This window comes from Hydractinia symbiolongicarpus, chromosome 9 (assembly GCF_029227915.1).
Source record: "Hydractinia symbiolongicarpus strain clone_291-10 chromosome 9, HSymV2.1, whole genome shotgun sequence".
In the NCBI taxonomy this organism is placed as follows: Eukaryota; Metazoa; Cnidaria; class Hydrozoa; order Anthoathecata; family Hydractiniidae; genus Hydractinia; species Hydractinia symbiolongicarpus.
In genome coordinates, this window is record NC_079883.1 from 978,416 (window position 1) to 1,003,268 (window position 24,853).

A 24,853-nucleotide genomic window follows, 5' to 3' on the forward strand; every position below is an offset into this window, starting at 1 on the left:
TGAATGAAAGAAGTTTAATCGCCGGCAAACGAAAACCCGCGACTTCCCGTAAATCCCGTGCTTGGCCCGTATAGTCAAAAGTATACAAAGAAAGTACCCTGCGAGTAAACTCATTTCAAGAACTATTTTTTAAATTATCTTTTCACCACTAAAACGCACGAGACTTGTAGTTTTCAAAAATGTTTTCATTTTTGATGAGACGCTGAATAAAAGAAGTTTAATCGCCGGCAAACAAAAACCCGCGAATTCCCGTAAATCCCGGACTCGGCCCGTATAGTCAAAAGTATACAAAGAAAATACCCAGGGAGTAAACTCATTTCCAGAAGGATTTTTTAAATTACCTTTTCACCACTAAAACGCATGACACTTGTAGTTTTCAAAAATGTTTTCATTTTTGATGAGACGCTGAATAAAAGATGTTTAATCGCCGGCAAACGAAAACCCGCGATTTCCCGTAAATCCCGGGCTTGGCCCGTATAGTTGGATATAAACAAAGAAATTACCCTGTGAGTAAACTCATTTCCAGAACGATTTTTTAAATTATCTTTCCACCACTAAAACGCATGAGACTTGTAGTTTTCAAAAATGTTTTCATTTTTGATGAGACGCGAAATAAAAGAAGTTTAATCGCCGGCAAACGAAAACCTGCGATTTCCCGTAAATCCCGGGCTTGGCCCGTATAGTCGAATGTATACAAAGAAAGTACCCTGTGAGTAAACTCATTTCCCGAACGATTTTTTAAATTATTTTTTCACCACTAAAACGCATGAGACTTGTAGTTTTCAAAAAGGTTTTCATTTTTGATGAGACGCTGAATGAAAGAAGTTTAATCGCCGGCAAACGAAAACCCGCGATTTCCCGTAAATCCCGTGCTTGGCCGTATAGTCGAGTATATACAAAGAAAGTACCCTGTGAGTAAACTCATTTCCAGAACGATTTTTTAAATTATCTTTTCACCACTAAAACGCATGAGACTTGTAGTCTTTAAAAATGTTTTCATTTTTGATGAGACGCGGAATAAAAGAAGTTTAATCGCCGGCAAACGAAAACCCGCGATTTCCCGTAAATCCCGGTCTCCGCCCGTATAGTCAAAAGTATACAAAGAAAGTACCCTGCGAGTAAACTCATTTCCAGAACGATTTTTTAAATTATCTTTTCACCACTAAAACGCACGAGACTTTCTAGTTTTCAAAAATGTTTTCATTCTTGATGAGACGCTGAATAAAAGAAGTTTAATCGCCGGCAAACGAAAACCCGCGATTTCCCGTAAATCCCGGACTCGGCCCGTATAGTCAAAAGTATACAAAGAAAGTACCCTGCGAGTAAACTAATTTCAAGAACGATTTTTTAAATTATCTTTTCACCACTAAAACGCACGAGACTTGTAGTTTTCAAAAATGTTTTCATTTTTGATGAGACGCTGAATAAAAGAAGTTTAATGCCGGCAAACGAAAACCCGCGAATTCCCGTAAATCCCGCACTCGGCCCGTATAGTCAAAAGTATACAAAGAAGATACCCAGGGAGTAAACTCATTTCCAGAACGATTTTTTAAATTATCTTTTCACCACTAAAACGCATGAGACTTGTAGTTTTCAAAAATGTTTTCATTTTTGATAAGACGCTGAATAAAAGATGTTTAATCGCCGGCAAACCAAAACCCGCGATTTCCCGTAAATCCTGGACTCGGCCCGTATAGTCAAAAGTATACAAAGAAAGTACCCAGGGAGTAAACTTATTTCCCGAACGATTTTTTAAATTATTTTTTCACCACTAAAACGCATGAGACTTGTAGTTTTCAAAAATGTTTTCATTTTTGATAAGACGCAGAATAAAAGATGTTAATCGCCGGCAAACGAAAACCCGCGATTTCCCGTAAATCCCGGGCTTGGCCCGTATAGTCGAATGCATGCAAAGAAAGTACCCTGTGAGTAAACTCATTTCCCAAACGATTTTTTAAATTATCTTTTCACCACTAAAACGCACGAGACTTGTAGTTTTCAAAAATGTTTTCATTTTTGATGAGACGCTGAATAAAAGAAGTTTAATCGCCGGCAAACAAAAACCCGCGAATTCCCGTAAATCCCGGACTCGGCCCGTATAGTCAAAAGTATACAAAGAAAATACCCAGGGAGTAAACTCATTTCCAGAACGATTTTTTAAATTATCTTTTCACCACTAAAACGCATGACACTTGTAGTTTTCAAAAATGTTTTCATTTTTGATGAGACGCTGAATAAAAGATGTTTAATCGCCGGCAAACGAAAACCCGCGATTTCCCGTAAATCCCGGGCTTGGCCCGTATAGTCGGATATAAACAAAGAAATTACCCTGTGAGTAAACTCATTTCCAGAACGATTTTTTAAATTATCTTTCCACCACTAAAACGCATGAGACTTGTAGTTTTCAAAAATGTTTTCATTTTTGATGAGACGCGAAATAAAAGAAGTTTAATCGCCGGCAAACGAAAACCTGCGATTTCCCGTAAATCCCGGGCTTGGCCCGTATAGTCGAATGTATACAAAGAAAGTACCCTGTGAGTAAACTCATTTCCCGAACGATTTTTTAAATTATTTTTTCACCACTAAAACGCATGAGACTTGTAGTTTTCAAAAATGTTTTCATTTTTGATGAGACGCTGAATGAAAGAAGTTTAATCGCCGGCAAACGAAAACCCGCGATTTCCCGTAAATCCCGTGCTTGGCCGTATAGTCGAGTATATACAAAGAAAGTACCCTGTGAGTAAACTCATTTCCAGAACGATTTTTTAAATTATCTTTTCACCACTAAAACGCATGAGACTTGTAGTCTTTAAAAATGTTTTCATTTTTGATGAGACGCGGAATAAAAGAAGTTTAATCGCCGGCAAACGAAAACCCGCGATTTCCCGTAAATCCCGGTCTCCGCCCGTATAGTCAAAAGTATACAAAGAAAGTACCCTGCGTGTAAACTCATTTCCAGAACGATTTTTTAAATTATCTTTTCACCACTAAAACGCACGAGACTTTATAGTTTTCAAAAATGTTTTCATTCTTGATGAGACGCTGAATAAAAGAAGTTTAATCGCCGGCAAACGAAAACCCGCGATTTCCCGTAAATCCCGGACTCGGCCCGTATAGTCAAAAGTATACAAAGAAAGTACCCTGCGAGTAAACTAATTTCAAGAACGATTTTTTAAATTATCTTTTCACCACTAAAACGCACGAGACTTGTAGTTTTCAAAAATGTTTTCATTTTTGATGAGACGCTGAATAAAAGAAGTTTAATGCCGGCAAACGAAAACCCGCGAATTCCCGTAAATCCCGCACTCGGCCCGTATAGTCAAAAGTATACAAAGAAGATACCCAGGGAGTAAACTCATTTCCAGAACGATTTTTTAAATTATCTTTTCACCACTAAAACGCATGAGACTTGTAGTTTTCAAAAATGTTTTCATTTTTGATAAGACGCTGAATAAAAGATGTTTAATCGCCGGCAAACCAAAACCCGCGATTTCCCGTAAATCCTGGACTCGGCCCGTATAGTCAAAAGTATACAAAGAAAGTACCCAGGGAGTAAACTTATTTCCCGAACGATTTTTTAAATTATTTTTTCACCACTAAAACGCATGAGACTTGTAATTTTCAAAAATGTTTTCATTTTTGATAAGACGCAGAATAAAAGATGTTAATCGCCGGCAAACGAAAACCCGCGATTTCCCGTAAATCCCGGGCTTGGCCCGTATAGTCGAATGTATGCAAAGAAAGTATCCTGTGAGTAAACTCATTTCCCAAACGATTTTTTAAATTATTTTTTCACCACTAAAACGCATGAGACTTGTAGTTTTCAAAAATGTTTTCATTTTTGATGAGACGCTGAATGAAAGAAGTTTAATCGCCGGCAAACGAAAACCCGCGATTTCCTGTAAATCCCGTGCTTGGCCCGTATAGTCGAGTATATACAAAGAAAGTACCCTGTGAGTACACTCATTTCCAGAACGATTTTTTTAATTATCTTTTCACCCTTAAAACGCACGAGACTTGTAGTTTTCAAAAATGTTTTCATTTTTGATGAGACGCTGAATAAAAGAAGTTTAATCGCCGGCAAACGAAAACCCGCGATTTCCCGTATATCCCGGACTCGGCCCGTATAGTCAAAAGTATACAAAGAAAGTACCCTGCGAGTAAACTCATTTCAAGAACGATTTTTTAAATTATCTTTTCACCACTAAAACGCACGAGACTTGTAGTTTTCAAAAATGTTTTCATTTTTGATGAGACGCTGATTAAAAGAAGTTTAATCGCCGGCAAACGAAAACCCGCGAATTCCCGTAAATCCCGGACTCGGCCCGTATAGTCAAAAGTATACAAAGAAAATACCCAGGGAGTAAACTCATTTCCAGAACGATTTTTTAAATTATCTTTTCACCACTAAAACGCATGACACTTGTAGTTTTCAAAAATGTTTTCATTTTTGATGAGACGCTGAATAAAAGATGTTTAATCGCCGGCAAACGAAAACCCGCGATTTCCCGTAAATCCCGGGCTTGGCCCGTATAGTCGGATATAAACAAAGAAATTACCCTGTGAGTAAACTCATTTCCAGAACGATTTTTTAAATTATCTTTCCACCACTAAAACGCATGAGACTTGTAGTTTTTAAAAATGTTTTCATTTTTGATGAGACGCGAAATAAAAGAAGTTTAATCGCCGGCAAACGAAAACCTGTGATTTCCCGTAAATCCCGGGCTTGGCCCGTATAGTCGAATGTATACAAAGAAAGTACCCTGTGAGTAAACTCATTTCCCGAACGATTTTTTAAATTATTTTTTCACCACTAAAACGCATGAGACTTGTAGTTTTCAAAAATGTTTTCATTTTTGTTGAGACGCTGAATGAAAGAAGTTTAATCGCCGGCAAACGAAAACCCGCGATTTCCCGTAAATCCCGTGCTTGGCCGTATAGTCGAGTATATACAAAGAAAGTACCCTGTGAGTAAACTCATTTCCAGAACGATTTTTTAAATTATCTTTTCACCACTAAAACGCATGAGACTTGTAGTCTTCAAAAATGTTTTCATTTTTGATGAGACGTGGAATAAAAGAAGTTTAATCGCCGGCAAACGAAAACCCGCGATTTCCCGTAAATCCCGGTCTCCGCCCGTATAGTCAAAAGTATACAAAGAAAGTACCCTGCGAGTAAACTCATTTCCAGAACGATTTTTTAAATTATCTTTTCACCACTAAAACGCACGAGACTTGTAGTTTTCAAAAATGTTTTCATTTTTGATGAGACGCTGAATAAAAGAAGTTTAATCGCCGGCAAACGAAAACCCGCGATTTCCCGTAAATCCCGGACTCGGCCCGTATAGTCAAAAGTATACAAAGAAAGTACCCTGCGAGTAAACTAATTTCAAGAACGATTTTTTAAATTATCTTTTCACCACTAAAACGCACGAGACTTGTAGTTTTCAAAAATGTTTTCATTTTTGATGAGACGCTGAATAAAAGAAGTTTAATGCCGGCAAACGAAAACCCGCGAATTCCCGTAAATCCCGCACTCGGCCCGTATAGTCAAAATTATACAAAGAAGATACCCAGGGAGTAAACTCATTTCCAGAACGATTTTTTAAATTATCTTTTCACCACTAAAACGCATGAGACTTGTAGTTTTCAAAAATGTTTTCATTTTTGATAAGACGCTGAATAAAAGATGTTTAATCGCCGGCAAACGAAAACCCGCGATTTCCCGTAAATCCTGGACTCGGCCCGTATAGTCAAAAGTATACAAAGAAAGTACCCAGGGAGTAAACTCATTTCCCGAACGATTTTTTAAATTATTTTTTCACCACTAAAACGCATGAGACTTGTAGTTTTCAAAAATGTTTTCATTTTTGATAAGACGCAGAATAAAAGATGTTAATCGCCGGCAAACGAAAACCCGCGATTTCCCGTAAATCCCGGGCTTGGCCCGTATAGTCGAATGTATGCAAAGAAAGTACCCTGTGAGTAAACTCATTTCCCGAACGATTTTTTAAATTATTTTTTCACCACTAAAACGCATGAGACTTGTAGTTTTCAAAAATGTTTTCATTTTTGATGAGACGCTGAATGAAAGAAGTTTAATCGCCGGCAAACGAAAACCCGCGACTTCCCGTAAATCCCGTGCTTGGCCCGTATAGTCAAAAGTATACAAAGAAAGTACCCTGCGAGTAAACTCATTTCAAGAACTATTTTTTAAATTATCTTTTCACCACTAAAACGCACGAGACTTGTAGTTTTCAAAAATGTTTTCATTTTTGATGAAACGCTGAATAAAAGCTTTTTAATCGCCGGCAAACGAAAACCCGCGATTTCCCGTAAATCCCGGGCTTGGCCCGTATAGTCGGATATAAACAAAGAAATTACCCTGTGAGTAAACTCATTTCCAGAACGATTTTTTAAATTATCTTTCCACCACTAAAACGCATGAGACTTGTAGTTTTCAAAAATGTTTTCATTTTTGATGAGACGCTGAATAAAAGATGTTTAATCGCCGGCAAACGAAAACCCGCGATTTCCCGTAAATCCCGGGCTTGGCCCGTATAGTCGGATATAAACAAAGAAATTACCCTGTGAGTAAACTCATTTCCAGAACGATTTTTTAAATTATCTTTCCACCACTAAAACGCATGAGACTTGTAGTTTTCAAAAATGTTTTCATTTTTGATGAGACGCGAAATAAAAGAAGTTTAATCGCCGGCAAACGAAAACCTGCGATTTCCCGTAAATCCCGGGCTTGGCCCGTATAGTCGAATGTATACAAAGAAAGTACCCTGTGAGTAAACTCATTTCCCGAACGATTTTTTAAATTATTTTTTCACCACTAAAACGCATGAGACTTGTAGTTTTCAAAAATGTTTTCATTTTTGATGAGACGCTGAATGAAAGAAGTTTAATCGCCGGCAAACGAAAACCCGCGATTTCCCGTAAATCCCGTGCTTGGCCGTATAGTCGAGTATATACAAAGAAAGTACCCTGTGAGTAAACTCATTTCCAGAACGATTTTTTAAATTATCTTTTCACCACTAAAACGCATGAGACTTGTAGTCTTTAAAAATGTTTTCATTTTTGATGAGACGCGGAATAAAAGAAGTTTAATCGCCGGCAAACGAAAACCCGCGATTTCCCGTAAATCCCGGTCTCCGCCCGTATAGTCAAAAGTATACAAAGAAAGTACCCTGCGTGTAAACTCATTTCCAGAACGATTTTTTAAATTATCTTTTCACCACTAAAACGCACGAGACTTTATAGTTTTCAAAAATGTTTTCATTCTTGATGAGACGCTGAATAAAAGAAGTTTAATCGCCGGCAAACGAAAACCCGCGATTTCCCGTAAATCCCGGACTCGGCCCGTATAGTCAAAAGTATACAAAGAAAGTACCCTGCGAGTAAACTAATTTCAAGAACGATTTTTTAAATTATCTTTTCACCACTAAAACGCACGAGACTTGTAGTTTTCAAAAATGTTTTCATTTTTGATGAGACGCTGAATAAAAGAAGTTTAATGCCGGCAAACGAAAACCCGCGAATTCCCGTAAATCCCGCACTCGGCCCGTATAGTCAAAAGTATACAAAGAAGATACCCAGGGAGTAAACTCATTTCCAGAACGATTTTTTAAATTATCTTTTCACCACTAAAACGCATGAGACTTGTAGTTTTCAAAAATGTTTTCATTTTTGATAAGACGCTGAATAAAAGATGTTTAATCGCCGGCAAACCAAAACCCGCGATTTCCCGTAAATCCTGGACTCGGCCCGTATAGTCAAAAGTATACAAAGAAAGTACCCAGGGAGTAAACTTATTTCCCGAACGATTTTTTAAATTATTTTTTCACCACTAAAACGCATGAGACTTGTAATTTTCAAAAATGTTTTCATTTTTGATAAGACGCAGAATAAAAGATGTTAATCGCCGGCAAACGAAAACCCGCGATTTCCCGTAAATCCCGGGCTTGGCCCGTATAGTCGAATGTATGCAAAGAAAGTATCCTGTGAGTAAACTCATTTCCCAAACGATTTTTTAAATTATTTTTTCACCACTAAAACGCATGAGACTTGTAGTTTTCAAAAATGTTTTCATTTTTGATGAGACGCTGAATGAAAGAAGTTTAATCGCCGGCAAACGAAAACCCGCGATTTCCTGTAAATCCCGTGCTTGGCCCGTATAGTCGAGTATATACAAAGAAAGTACCCTGTGAGTACACTCATTTCCAGAACGATTTTTTTAATTATCTTTTCACCCTTAAAACGCACGAGACTTGTAGTTTTCAAAAATGTTTTCATTTTTGATGAGACGCTGAATAAAAGAAGTTTAATCGCCGGCAAACGAAAACCCGCGATTTCCCGTATATCCCGGACTCGGCCCGTATAGTCAAAAGTATACAAAGAAAGTACCCTGCGAGTAAACTCATTTCAAGAACGATTTTTTAAATTATCTTTTCACCACTAAAACGCACGAGACTTGTAGTTTTCAAAAATGTTTTCATTTTTGATGAGACGCTGATTAAAAGAAGTTTAATCGCCGGCAAACGAAAACCCGCGAATTCCCGTAAATCCCGGACTCGGCCCGTATAGTCAAAAGTATACAAAGAAAATACCCAGGGAGTAAACTCATTTCCAGAACGATTTTTTAAATTATCTTTTCACCACTAAAACGCATGACACTTGTAGTTTTCAAAAATGTTTTCATTTTTGATGAGACGCTGAATAAAAGATGTTTAATCGCCGGCAAACGAAAACCCGCGATTTCCCGTAAATCCCGGGCTTGGCCCGTATAGTCGGATATAAACAAAGAAATTACCCTGTGAGTAAACTCATTTCCAGAACGATTTTTTAAATTATCTTTCCACCACTAAAACGCATGAGACTTGTAGTTTTTAAAAATGTTTTCATTTTTGATGAGACGCGAAATAAAAGAAGTTTAATCGCCGGCAAACGAAAACCTGTGATTTCCCGTAAATCCCGGGCTTGGCCCGTATAGTCGAATGTATACAAAGAAAGTACCCTGTGAGTAAACTCATTTCCCGAACGATTTTTTAAATTATTTTTTCACCACTAAAACGCATGAGACTTGTAGTTTTCAAAAATGTTTTCATTTTTGTTGAGACGCTGAATGAAAGAAGTTTAATCGCCGGCAAACGAAAACCCGCGATTTCCCGTAAATCCCGTGCTTGGCCGTATAGTCGAGTATATACAAAGAAAATACCCTGTGAGTAAACTCATTTCCAGAACGATTTTTTAAATTATCTTTTCACCACTAAAACGCATGAGACTTGTAGTTTTCAAAAATGTTTTCATTTTTGATAAGACGCTGAATAAAAGATGTTTAATCGCCGGCAAACCAAAACCCGCGATTTCCCGTAAATCCTGGACTCGGCCCGTATAGTCAAAAGTATACAAAGAAAGTACCCAGGGAGTAAACTTATTTCCCGAACGATTTTTTAAATTATTTTTTCACCACTAAAACGCATGAGACTTGTAATTTTCAAAAATGTTTTCATTTTTGATAAGACGCAGAATAAAAGATGTTAATCGCCGGCAAACGAAAACCCGCGATTTCCCGTAAATCCCGGGCTTGGCCCGTATAGTCGAATGTATGCAAAGAAAGTATCCTGTGAGTAAACTCATTTCCCAAACGATTTTTTAAATTATTTTTTCACCACTAAAACGCATGAGACTTGTAGTTTTCAAAAATGTTTTCATTTTTGATGAGACGCTGAATGAAAGAAGTTTAATCGCCGGCAAACGAAAACCCGCGATTTCCTGTAAATCCCGTGCTTGGCCCGTATAGTCGAGTATATACAAAGAAAGTACCCTGTGAGTACACTCATTTCCAGAACGATTTTTTTAATTATCTTTTCACCCTTAAAACGCACGAGACTTGTAGTTTTCAAAAATGTTTTCATTTTTGATGAGACGCTGAATAAAAGAAGTTTAATCGCCGGCAAACGAAAACCCGCGATTTCCCGTATATCCCGGACTCGGCCCGTATAGTCAAAAGTATACAAAGAAAGTACCCTGCGAGTAAACTCATTTCAAGAACGATTTTTTAAATTATCTTTTCACCACTAAAACGCACGAGACTTGTAGTTTTCAAAAATGTTTTCATTTTTGATGAGACGCTGATTAAAAGAAGTTTAATCGCCGGCAAACGAAAACCCGCGAATTCCCGTAAATCCCGGACTCGGCCCGTATAGTCAAAAGTATACAAAGAAAATACCCAGGGAGTAAACTCATTTCCAGAACGATTTTTTAAATTATCTTTTCACCACTAAAACGCATGACACTTGTAGTTTTCAAAAATGTTTTCATTTTTGATGAGACGCTCAATAAAAGATGTTTAATCGCCGGCAAACGAAAACCCGCGATTTCCCGTAAATCCCGGGCTTGGCCCGTATAGTCGGATATAAACAAAGAAATTACCCTGTGAGTAAACTCATTTCCAGAACGATTTTTTAAATTATCTTTCCACCACTAAAACGCATGAGACTTGTAGTTTTTAAAAATGTTTTCATTTTTGATGAGACGCGAAATAAAAGAAGTTTAATCGCCGGCAAACGAAAACCTGTGATTTCCCGTAAATCCCGGGCTTGGCCCGTATAGTCGCATGTATACAAAGAAAGTACCCTGTGAGTAAACTCATTTCCCGAACGATTTTTTAAATTATTTTTTCACCACTAAAACGCATGAGACTTGTAGTTTTCAAAAATGTTTTCATTTTTGTTGAGACGCTGAATGAAAGAAGTTTAATCGCCGGCAAACGAAAACCCGCGATTTCCCGTAAATCCCGTGCTTGGCCGTATAGTCGAGTATATACAAAGAAAGTACCCTGTGAGTAAACTCATTTCCAGAACGATTTTTTAAATTATCTTTTCACCACTAAAACGCATGAGACTTGTAGTCTTCAAAAATGTTTTCATTTTTGATGAGACGTGGAATAAAAGAAGTTTAATCGCCGGCAAACGAAAACCCGCGATTTCCCGTAAATCCCGGTCTCCGCCCGTATAGTCAAAAGTATACAAAGAAAGTACCCTGCGAGTAAACTCATTTCCAGAACGATTTTTTAAATTATCTTTTCACCACTAAAACGCACGAGACTTGTAGTTTTCAAAAATGTTTTCATTTTTGATGAGACGCTGAATAAAAGAAGTTTAATCGCCGGCAAACGAAAACCCGCGATTTCCCGTAAATCCCGGACTCGGCCCGTATAGTCAAAAGTATACAAAGAAAGTACCCTGCGAGTAAACTAATTTCAAGAACGATTTTTTAAATTATCTTTTCACCACTAAAACGCACGAGACTTGTAGTTTTCAAAAATGTTTTCATTTTTGATGAGACGCTGAATAAAAGAAGTTTAATGCCGGCAAACGAAAACCCGCGAATTCCCGTAAATCCCGCACTCGGCCCGTATAGTCAAAATTATACAAAGAAGATACCCAGGGAGTAAACTCATTTCCAGAACGATTTTTTAAATTATCTTTTCACCACTAAAACGCATGAGACTTGTAGTTTTCAAAAATGTTTTCATTTTTGATAAGACGCTGAATAAAAGATGTTTAATCGCCGGCAAACGAAAACCCGCGATTTCCCGTAAATCCTGGACTCGGCCCGTATAGTCAAAAGTATACAAAGAAAGTACCCAGGGAGTAAACTCATTTCCCGAACGATTTTTTAAATTATTTTTTCACCACTAAAACGCATGAGACTTGTAGTTTTCAAAAATGTTTTCATTTTTGATAAGACGCAGAATAAAAGATGTTAATCGCCGGCAAACGAAAACCCGCGATTTCCCGTAAATCCCGGGCTTGGCCCGTATAGTCGAATGTATGCAAAGAAAGTACCCTGTGAGTAAACTCATTTCCCGAACGATTTTTTAAATTATTTTTTCACCACTAAAACGCATGAGACTTGTAGTTTTCAAAAATGTTTTCATTTTTGATGAGACGCTGAATGAAAGAAGTTTAATCGCCGGCAAACGAAAACCCGCGACTTCCCGTAAATCCCGTGCTTGGCCCGTATAGTCAAAAGTATACAAAGAAAGTACCCTGCGAGTAAACTCATTTCAAGAACTATTTTTTAAATTATCTTTTCACCACTAAAACGCACGAGACTTGTAGTTTTCAAAAATGTTTTCATTTTTGATGAAACGCTGAATAAAAGATGTTTAATCGCCGGCAAACGAAAACCCGCGATTTCCCGTAAATCCCGGGCTTGGCCCGTATAGTCGGATATAAACAAAGAAATTACCCTGTGAGTAAACTCATTTCCAGAACGATTTTTTAAATTATCTTTCCACCACTAAAACGCATGAGACTTGTAGTTTTCAAAAATGTTTTCATTTTTGATGAGACGCGAAATAAAAGAAGTTTAATCGCCGGCAAACGAAAACCCGCGATTTCCCGTAAATCCTGGACTCGGCCCGTATAGTCAAAAGTATACAAAGAAAGTACCCAGGGAGTAAACTCATTTCCCGAACGATTTTTTAAATTATTTTTTCACCACTAAAACGCATGAGACTTGTAGTTTTCAAAAATGTTTTCATTTTTGATAAGACGCAGAATAAAAGATGTTAATCGCCGGCAAACGAAAACCCGCGATTTCCCGTAAATCCCGGGCTTGGCCCGTATAGTCGAATGTATGCAAAGAAAGTACCCTGTGAGTAAACTCATTTCCCGAACGATTTTTTAAATTATTTTTTCACCACTAAAACGCATGAGACTTGTAGTTTTCAAAAATGTTTTCATTTTTGATGAGACGCGAAATAAAAGAAGTTTAATCGCCGGCAAACGAAAACCTGCGATTTCCCGTAAATCCCGGGCTTGGCCCGTATAGTCGAATGTATACAAAGAAAGTACCCTGTGAGTAAACTCATTTCCAGAACGATTTTTTAAATTATTTTTCCACCACTAAAACGCATGAGACTTGTAGTTTTCAAAAATGTTTTCATTTTTGATGAGACGCTGAATGAAAGAAGTTTAATCGCCGGCAAACGAAAACCCGCGATTTCCCGTAAATCCCGTGCTTGGCCGTATAGTCGAGTATATACAAAGAAAGTACCCTGTGAGTAAACTCATTTCCAGAACGATTTTTTAAATTATCTTTTCACCACTAAAACGCATGAGACTTGTAGTCTTTAAAAATGTTTTCATTTTTGATGAGACGCGGAATAGAGGAAGTTTAATCGCCGGCAAACAAAAACCCGCGATTTCCCGTAAATCCCGGTCTCCGCCCGTATAGTCAATAGTATACAAAGAAAGTACCCTGCGAGTAAACTCATTTCCAGAACGATTTTTTAAATTATCTTTTCACCACTAAAACGCACGAGACTTGTAGTTTTCAAAAATGTTTTCATTCTTGATGAGACGCTGAATAAAAGAAGTTTAATCGCCGGCAAACGAAAACCCGCGATTTCCCGTAAATCCCGGACTCGGCCCGCATAGTCAAAAGTATACAAAGAAAGTACCCTGCGAGTAAACTAATTTCAAGAACGATTTTTTAAATTATCTTTTCACCACTAAAACGCACGAGACTTGTAGTTTTCAAAAATGTTTTCATTTTTGATGAGACGCTGAATGAAAGAAGTTTAATCGCCGGCAAACGAAAACCCGCGACTTCCCGTAAATCCCGTGCTTGGCCCGTATAGTCAAAAGTATACAAAGAAAGTACCCTGCGAGTAAACTCATTTCAAGAACTATTTTTTAAATTATCTTTTCACCACTAAAACGCACGAGACTTGTAGTTTTCAAAAATGTTTTCATTTTTGATGAAACGCTGAATAAAAGATGTTTAATCGCCGGCAAACGAAAACCCGCGATTTCCCGTAAATCCCGGGCTTGGCCCGTATAGTCGGATATAAACAAAGAAATTACCCTGTGAGTAAACTCATTTCCAGAACGATTTTTTAAATTATCTTTCCACCACTAAAACGCATGAGACTTGTAGTTTTCAAAAATGTTTTCATTTTTGATGAGACGCGAAATAAAAGAAGTTTAATCGCCGGCAAACGAAAACCTGCGATTTCCCGTAAATCCCGGGCTTGGCCCGTATAGTCGAATGTATACAAAGAAAGTACCCTGTGAGTAAACTCATTTCCCGAACGATTTTTTAAATTATTTTTTCACCACTAAAACGCATGAGACTTGTAGTTTTCAAAAATGTTTTCATTTTTGATGAGACGCTGAATGAAAGAAGTTTAATCGCCGGCAAACGAAAACCCGCGATTTCCCGTAAATCCCGTGCTTGGCCGTATAGTCGAGTATATACAAAGAAAGTACCCTGTGAGTAAACTCATTTCCAGAACGATTTTTTAAATTATCTTTTCACCACTAAAACGCATGAGACTTGTAGTCTTTAAAAATGTTTTCATTTTTGATGAGACGCGGAATAGAGGAAGTTTAATCGCCGGCAAACAAAAACCCGCGATTTCCCGTAAATCCCGGTCTCCGCCCGTATAGTCAAAAGTATACAAAGAAAGTACCCTGCGAGTAAACTCATTTCCAGAACGATTTTTTAAATTATCTTTTCACCACTAAAACGCACGAGACTTGTAGTTTTCAAAAATGTTTTCATTCTTGATGAGACGCTGAATAAAACAAGTTTAATCGCCGGCAAACGAAAACCCGCGATTTCCCGTAAATCCCGGACTCGGCCCGTATAGTCAAAAGTATACAAAGAAAGTACCCTGCGAGTAAACTAATTTCAAGAACGATTTTTTAAATTATCTTTTCACCACTAAAACGCACGAGACTTGTAGTTTTCAAAAATGTTTTCATTTTTGATGAGACGCTGAATAAAAGAAGTTTAATGCCGGCAAACGAAAACCCGCGAATTCCCGTAAATCCCGCACTCGGCCCGTATAGTCAAAAGTATACAAAGAAGATACCCAGGGAGTAAACTCATTTCCAGAACGATTTTTTAAATTATCTTTTCACCACTAAAACGCATGAGACTTGTAGTTTTCAAAAATGTTTTCATTTTTGATAAGACGCTGAATAAAAGATGTTTAATCGCCGGCAAACCAAAACCCGCGATTTCCCGTAAATCCTGGACTCGGCCCGTATAGTCAAAAGTATACAAAGAAAGTACCCAGGGAGTAAACTCATTTCCCGAACGATTTTTTAAATTATTTTTTCACCACTAAAACGCATGAGACTTGTAGTTTTCAAAAATGTTTTCATTTTTGATAAGACGCAGAATAAAAGATGTTAATCGCCGGCAAACGAAAACCCGCGATTTCCCGTAAATCCCGGGCTTGGCCCGTATAGTCGAATGTATGCAAAGAAAGTACCCTGTGAGTAAACTCATTTCCCAAACGATTTTTTAAATTATTTTTTCACCACTAAAACGCATGAGACTTGTAGTTTTCAAAAATGTTTTCATTTTTGATGAGACGCTGAATGAAAGAAGTTTAATCGCCGGCAAACGAAAACCCGCAATTTCCCGTAAATCCCGTGCTTGGCCCGTATAGTCGAGTATATACAAAGAAAGTACCCTGTGAGTACACTCATTTCCAGAACGATTTTTTAAATTATCTTTTCACCACTAAAACGCATGAGACTTGTAGTCTTCAAAAATGTTTTCATTTTTGATTAGACGTGGAATAAAAGAAGTTTAATCGCCGGCAAACGAAAACCCGCGACTTCCCGTAAATCCCGGACTCGGCCCGTATAGTCAAAAGTATACAAAGAAGATACCCAGGGAGTAAACTCATTTCCCGAACGATTTTTTAAATTATTTTTTCACCACTAAAACGTATGAGACTCGTAGTTTTCAAAAATGTTTTCATTTTTGATGAGACGCTGAATAAAAGAAGTTTAATTGCCGGCAAACGAAAACCCGCGATTTCCCGTAAATCCCGGACTCGGCCCGTATAGTCAAAAGTATACAAAGAAAGTACCCTGCGAGTAAACTCATTTTCAGAACGATTTTTTAAATTGTCTTTTCACCACTAAAACGCACGAGACTTGTAGTTTTCAAAAATGTTTTCATTCTTGATGAGACGCTGAATAAAAGAAGTTTAATCGCCGGTAAACGAAAACCCGCGATTTCCCGTAAATCCCGGACTCGGCCCGTATAGTCAAAAGTATACAAAGAAAGTACCCAGGGAGTAAACTCATTTCCCGAACGATTTTTTAAATTTTTTTTTCACCACTAAAACACATGAGACTTGTAGTTTTCAGGAATGTTTTCATTTTTGATGAGACGCGTAATGAAAGAAGTTTAATCGCCGGCAAACGAAAACCCGCGATTTTCCGTAAATCCCGGGCTTGGCCCGTATATTCGTATGTATACAAAGAAAGTACCCTGTGAGTAAACTCATTTCCCGAACGATTTTTTAAATTATTTTTTCACCACTAAAACGCATGAGACTTGTAGTTTTCAAAAAGGTTTTCATTTTTGATGAGACGCTGAATAAAAGAATTTTAATCGCCGGCAAACGAAAACCCGCAATTTCCCGTAAATTCCGTGCTTGGCTCGTATAGTCGAGTATATACAAAGAAAGTACCCTGTCAGTAAACTCCTTTCCAGAACGATTTTTTATATTATCTTTTCACCACTAAAAACGCATGAGACTTGTAGTTTTCAAAAATGTTTTCATTTTTGATGAGACGCCGAATAAAGGAAGTTTAATCGCCGGCAAACGAAAACCCGCGATTTCCCGTAAACCCCGGACTCGGCCCGTATAGTCAAAAGTATACAAAGAAAGTACCCTGCGAGTAAACCCATTTCCAGAACGATTTTTTAAATTATCTTTTCACCACTAAAACGCACGAGACTTGTAGTTTTCAAAAATGTTTTCATTTTTAATGGGACGCTGAATAAAAGAAGTTTAATCGCCGGCAAACGAAAACCCGCGAATTCCCGTAAATCCCGAACTCGGCCCGTATAGTCAAAAGTATACAAAGAAAATACCCAGGGAGTAAACTCATTTCCAGAACGATTTTTTAAATTTTCTTTTCACCACTAAAACGCATGAGACTTGTAGTTTTCAAAAATGTTTTCATTTTTGATAAGACGCTGAATAAAAGATGTTTAATCGCCGGCAAACGAAAACCCGCGATTTCCCGTAAATCCTGGACTCGGCCCGTATAGTCAAAAGTATACAAAGAAAGTACCCAGGGAGTAAACGCATTGCCCGAACGATTTTTTAAATTATTTTTTCACCACTAAAACGCATGAGACTTGTAGTTTTCAAAAATGTTTTCATTTTTGATAAGACGCAGAATAAAAGATGTTAATCGCCGGCAAACGAAAACCCGCGATTTTCCGTAAATCCCGGGCTTGGCCCGTATAGTCGAGTATATACAAAGAAAGTACCCTGTGAGTACACTCATTTCCAGAACGATTTTTTAAATTATCTTTTCACCACTAAAACGCATGAGACTTGTAGTCTTCAAAAATGTTTTCATTTTTGATGAGACGCGGAATAAAAGAAGTTTAATCGCCGGCAAACGAAAACCCGCGATTTCCCGTAAATCCCGGACTCGGCCCGTATAGTCAAAAGTATACAAAGAAGATACCCAGGGAGTAAACTCATTTCCAGAACGATTTTTTAAATTATCTTTTCACCACTAAAACGCATGAAAATGTTTTCTTTTTTGATAAGACGTTGGATAAAAGATGTTTAATCGCCGGAAAACGAAAACCCGCGATTTCCCGTAAATCCTGGACTTGGCCCGTATAGTCGAATGTATGCAAAGAAAGTACCCTGTGAGTAAACTCATTTCCCGAACGATTTTTTAAATTATTTTTTCACCACTAAAACGCATGAGACTTGTAGTTTTCAAAAATGTTTTCATTTTTGATGAGACGCGAAATAAAAGAAGTTTAATCGCCGGCAAACGAAAACCTGCGATTTCCCGTAAATCCCGGGCTTGGCCCGTATAGTCGAATGTATACAAAAAAAGTACCCTGTGAGTAAACTCATTTCCCGAACGATTTTTTAAATTATTTTTTCACCACTAAAACGCATGAGACTTGTAGTTTTCAAAAATGTTTTCATTTTTGATGAGACGGTGAATGAAAGAAGTTTAATCGCCGGCAAACGAAAACCCGCGATTTCCCGTAAATCCCGTGCTTGGCCGTATAGTCGAGTATATACAAAGAAAGTACCCTGTGAGTAAACTCATTTCCAGAACGATTTTTTAAATTATCTTTTTACCACTAAAACGCATGAGACTTGTAGTCTTCAAAAATGTTTTCATTTTTGATGAGACGCGGAATAAAAGAAGTTTAATCGCCGGCAAACTAAAACCCGCGATTTCCCGTAAATCCCGGTCTCCGCCCGTATAGTCAAAAGTATACAAAGAAAGTACCCTGCGAATAAACTCATTTCCAGAACGATTTTTTAAATTATCTTTTCACCACTAAAACGCACGAGACTTGTAGTTTTCAAAAATGTTTTCATTTTTGATGAGACGCTGAATAAAAGAAGTTTAATCGCCGGCAAACGAAAACCCGCGATTTCCCGTAAATCCCGGACTCGGCCCGTATAGTCAAAAGTATACAAAGAAAGTACCCTGCGAGTAAACTAATTTCAAGAACGATTTTTTAAATTATCTTTTCACCACTAAAACGCACGAGACTTATAGTTTTCAAAAATGTTTTCATTTTTGATGAGACGCTGAATAAAAGAAGTTTAATGCCGGCAAACGAAAACCCGCGAATTCCCGTAAATCCCGCACTCGGCCCGTATAGTCAAAAGTATACAAAGAAAATACCCAGGGAGTAAACTCATTTCCAGAACGATTTTTTAAATTATCTTTTCACCACTAAAACGCATGACACTTGTAGTTTTCAAAAATGTTTTCATTTTTGATGAGGCGCTGAATAAAAGATGTTTAATCGCCGGCAAACGAAAACCCGCGATTTCCCGTAAATCCCGGACTCGGCCCGTATAGTCAAAAGTATACAAAGAAAGTACCCAGGGAGTAAACTCATTTCCCGAACGATTTTTTAAATTATTTTTTCACCACTAAAACGCAAGAGACTTGTAGTTTTCAAAAATGTTTTCATTTTTGATGAGACGCTGAATAAAAGAAGTTTAATCGCCGGCAAACGAAAACCCGCAATTTCCTGTAAATCCCGGGCTTGGCCCGTATAGTCAAAAGTATACAAATAAAATACCCAGGTAGTAAACTCATTTAAAGAACGATTTTTTAAATTATTTTTACACCACTAAAACGCATGAGACTTGTAGTTTTCAAAAATGTTTTCATTTTTGATGAGACGCTGAATAAAAGAAGTTTAATCGCCGGCAAACGAATACCCGCGATTTCCCGTAAATCCCGGTCTCGGCCCGTATAGTCAAAAGTATACAAAGAAAATACCCAGGGAGTAAACTCATTTCCCGAACGATTTTTTAAATTATTTTTTCACCACTAAAACGCAAGAGACTTGTAGTTTTTAAAAATGTTTTCATTTTTGATGAGACGCTGAATAAAAGAAGTTTAATCGCCGGCAAACGAAAACCCGCACTTTCCTATAAATCCCGGTCTCGGCCGTATAGTCAAAGTATACAAAGAAAATACCCAGGGAGTAAACTCATTTCCCGAACGATTTTTTAAATTATTTTTTCACCACTAAAACGCAAGAGACTTGTAGTTTTTAAAAATGTTTTCATTTTTGATGAGACGCTGAATAAAAGAAGTTTAATCGCCGGCAAACGAAAACCCGCGATTTCCTGTAAATCCCGGGCTTGGCCCGTATAGTCAAAAGTATACAAAGAAAATACCCAGGTAGTAAACTCATTTCCAGAACGATTTTTTAAATTATTTTTACACCACTAAAACGCATGAGACTTGTAGTTTTCAAAAATGTTTTCATTTTTGATGAGACGCTGAATAAAAGAAGTTTAATCGCCGGCAAACGAAAACCCGCGATTTCCCGTAAATCCCGGTCTCGGCCCGTATAGTCAAAAGTATACAAAGCAAATACCCAGGAAGTAAACTCATTTCCCGAACGATTTTTTATATTATTTTTCACCACTAAAACGTATGAGACTCGTAGTTTTCAAAAATGTTTTCATTTTTGATGAGACGCTGAATAAAAGAAGTTTAATCGCCGGCAAACGAAAACCCGCAATTTCCTGTAAATCCCGGACTCGGCCCGTATAGTCAAAAGTATACAAAGAAAGTACCCTGCGAGTAAACTCATTTCAAGAACGATTTTTTAAATTATCTTTTCACCACTAAAACGCATGAGACTTGTAGTTTTCAAAAATGTTTTCATTTTTGATGAGACGCTGATTAAAAGAAGTTTAATCGCCGGCAAACGAAAACCCGCGATTTCCCGTAAATCCCGTGCTTGGCCCGTATAGTCGAGTATATACAAAAAAAGTACCCTGTGAGTAAACGCATTTCCAGAACGATTTTTTAAGTTATCTTTTCACCACTAAAACGCATGAGACTTGTAGTTTTCAAAAATGTTTTCATTTTTGATGAGACGCTGAATAAAAGAAGTTTAATCGCCGGCAAACGAAAACCCGCGTTTTCCCGTAAATCCCGGACTCGGCCCGTATAGTCAAAAGTATACAAAGAAAATACCCAGGAAGTAAACTCATTTCCCGAACGATTTTTTAAATTACTTTTTCACCACTAAAACGCATGAGACTTGTAGTTTTCAAAAATGTTTTCATTTTTGATAAGACGCTGAATAAAAAAAGTTTAATCGCCGGCAAACGAAAACCCGCAATTTCCCGTAAATCCCGTGCTTGGCCCGTATAGTCAAGTATATACAAAGAAAGTATCCTGTGAGTAAACTCATTTCCAGAACGATTTTTTAAATTATCTTTTCACCACTAAAACGCATGGGACTTGTAGTTTTCAAAAATGTTTTCATTTTTGATGAGACGCTGAATAGAAGAAGTTTAATCGCCGGCAAACGAAAACCCGCCATTTCCCGTAAATCCCGTGCTTCGCCCGTATAGTTGAGTATATACAAAGAAAGTACCCTGTCAGTAAACTCATTTCCAGAACGATTTTTTAAATTATCTTTTCACCACTAAAACGCATGAGACTTGTAGTTTTCAAAAATGTTTTCATTTTTGATGAGACGCGGAATAAAAGAAGTTTAATCGCCGGCAAACGAAAACCCGCGATTTCCCGTAAATCCCGGACTCGGCCCATATAGTCAAAAGTATACAAAGAAAGTACCCAGGGAGTAAACTCATTTCCCGAACGATTTTTTAAATTATTTTTTCACCACTAAAACGCAAGAGACTTGTAGTTTTCAAAAATGTTTTCATTTTTGATGAGACGCTGAATAAAAGAAGTTTAATCGCCGGCAAACGAAAACCCGCGATTTCCTGTAAATCCCGGGTTTGGCCCGTATAGTCAAAAGTATACAAAGAAAATACCCAGGTAGTAAACTCATTTCCAGAACGATTTTTTAAATTATTTTTACACCACTAAAACGCATGAGACTTGTAGTTTTCAAAAATGTTTTCATTTTTGATGAGACGCTGAATAAAAGAAGTTTAATCGCCGGCAAACGAAAACCCGCAATTTCCCGTAAATCCCGTTCTTGGCTCGTATAGTCGAGTATATACAAAGAAGGTACCCTGTGAGTAAAGACCTTTCCAGAACGATTTTTTATATTATCTTTTCAGCACTAAAACGCATGAGACTTGTAGTTTTCAAAAATGTTTTCATTTTTGATGAGACGCGAAATAAAAGAAGTTTAATCGCCGGCAAACGAAAACCTGCGATTTCCCGTAAATCCCGGGCTTGGCCCGTATAGTCGAGTATATACAAAGAAAGTACCCTGTGAGTAAACTCATTTCCAGAACGATTTTTTAAATTAACTTTTCACCACTAAAACGCATGAGACTTGTAGTCTTTAAAAATGTTTTCATTTTTGATGAGACGCGGAATAAAAGAAGTTTAATCGCCGGCAAACGAAAACCCGCGATTTCCCGTAAATCCCGGTCTCGGCCCGTATAGTCAAAAGTATACAAAGAAAATACCCAGGGAGTAAACTCATTTCCCGAACGATTTTTTAAATTATTTTTTCACCATTAAAACTTATGAGACTCGTAGTTTTCAAAAATGTTTTCATTTTTGATGAGACGCTGAATGAAAGAAGTTTAATCGCCGGCAAACGAAAACCCGCGATTTCCCGTAAATCCCGGATTCGGCCCGTATAGTCAAAAGTATACAAAGAAAGTACCCTGCGAGTAAACTCATTTCAAGAACGATTTTTTAAATTATCTTTTCACCACTAAAACGCACGAGACTTGTAGTTTTCAAAAATGTTTTCATTTTTGATGAGACGCTGAATAAAAGAAGTTTAATCGCCGGCAAACGAAAACCCGCGAATTCCCGTAAATCCCGGACTCGGCCCGTATAGTCAAAAGTATACAAAGAAAATACCCAGGGAGTAAACTCATTTCCAGAACGATTTTTTAAATTATCTTTTCACCACTAAAACGCATGACACTTGTAGTTTTCAGGAATGTTTTCATTTTTAATGAGACGCTTAATGAAAGAAGTTTAATCGCCGGCAAACGAAAACCCGCGATTTCCCATAAATCCCGGGCTTGGCCCGTATAGTCGAATGTATACAAAGAAAGTACCCTGTGAGTAAACTCATTTCTCGAACGATTTTTTGAATTATTTTTTCACCACTAAAACGCATGAGACTTGTAGTTTTCAAATATGTTTTCATTTTTGATGAGACGCGAAATAAAAGAAGTTTAATCGCCGGCAAACGAAAACCCGCGATTTCCCGTAAATCCCGGACTCGGCCCGTATAGTCAAAAGTAGACAAAGAAAGTACCCTGCAAGTAAACTCATTTCCAGAACGGTTTTTTAAATTATCTTTTCACCACTAAAACGCACGAGACTTGTAGTTTTTAAAAATGTTTTCATTTTTGATGAGACGCTGAATAAAAGAAGTTTAATCGCCGGCAAACGAAAACCCGCGAATTCCCGTAAATCCCGGACTCGGCCCGTATAGTCAAATGTATACAAAGAAAATACCCAGGGAGTAAACTCATTTCCAGAACGATTTTTTAAATTATCTTTTCACCACTAAAACGCATGAGACTTGTAGTTTTCAAAAATGTTTTCATTTTTGATGAGACGCCGAATAAAAGATGTTTAATTGCCGGCAAACGAAAACCCGCGATTTCCCGTAAATCCTGGACTCGGCCCGTATAGTCAAAAGTATACAAATAAAGTACCCAGGGAGTAAACTCAATTCCCGAACGATTTTTTAAATTATTTTTTCACCACTAAAACGCATCAGACTTGTAGTTTTCAGGAATGTTTTCATTTTTGATGAGACGTTTAATGAAAGAAGTTTAATCGCCGGCAAACGAAAACCCGCAATTTCCCGTAAATCCCGTGCTTGGCTCGTATAGTCGAGTATATACAAAGAAGGTACCCTGTGAGTAAAGTCCTTTCCAGAACAATTTTTTATATTATCTTTTCACCACTAAAACGCATGACGCTTGTAGTTTTCAAAAATGTTTTCATTTTTGATGAGACGCTGAATAAAAGATGTTTAATCGCCGGCAAACGAAAACCCGCGATTTCCCGTAAATCCCGGACTCGGCCCGTATAGTCAAAAGTATACAAATAAAGTACCCAGGGAGTAAACTCAATTCCCGAACGATTTTTTAAATTATTTTTTCACCACTAAAACGCATCAGACTTGTAGTTTTCAGGAATGTTTTCATTTTTGATGAGACGTTTAATGAAAGAAGTTTAATCGCCGGCAAACGAAAACCCGCAATTTCCCGTAAATCCCGTGCTTGGCTCGTATAGTCGAGTATATACAAAGAAGGTACCCTGTGAGTAAAGTCCTTTCCAGAACAATTTTTTATATTATCTTTTCACCACTAAAACGCATGACGCTTGTAGTTTTCAAAAATGTTTTCATTTTTGATGAGACGCTGAATAAAAGATGTTTAATCGCCGGCAAACGAAAACCCGCGATTTCCCGTAAATCCCGGACTCGGCCCGTATAGTCAAAAGTATACTAAGAAAGTACCCAGGGAGTAAACTCATTTCCCGAACGATTTTTTAAATTATTTTTTCACCACTAAAACGCAAGAGACTTGAACTTTTCAAAAATGTTTTTATTTTTGATGAGACGCTGAATAAAAGAAGTTTAATCGCCGGCAAACGAAAACCCGCGATTTCCTGTAAATCCCGGGTTTGGCCCGTATAGTCAAAAGTATACAAAGAAAATACCCAGGTAGTAAACTCATTTCCAGAACGATTTTTTAAATTATTTTTACACCACTAAAACGCATGAGACTTGTAGTTTTCAAAAATGTTTTCATTTTTGATGAGACGCTGAATAAAAGAAGTTTAATCGCCGGCAAACGAAAACCTGCGATTTCCCGTAAATCCCGGGATTGGCCCGTATAGTCAAATGTATACAAAGAAAGTACCCTGTGAGTAAACTCATTTCCCGAACGATTTTTTAAATTATTTTTTCACCACTAAAACGCATGAGACTTGTAGTTTTCAAAAATGTTTTCATTTTTGATAAGACGCTGAATAAAAAAAGTTTAATCGCCGGCAAACGAAAACCCGCAATTTCCCGTAAATCCCGTGCTTGGCCCGTATAGTCGAGTATATACAAAGAAAGTATCCTGTGAGTAAACTCATTTCCAGAACGATTTTTTAAATTATCTTTTCACCACTAAAACGCATGGGACTTGTAGTTTTCAAAAATGTTTTCATTTTTGATGAGACGCTGAATAGAAGAAGTTTAATCGCCGGCAAACGAAAACCCGCCATTTCCCGTAAATCCCGTGCTTGGCCCGTATAGTCGAGTATATACAAAGAAAGTACCCTGTCAGTAAACTCATTTCCAGAACGATT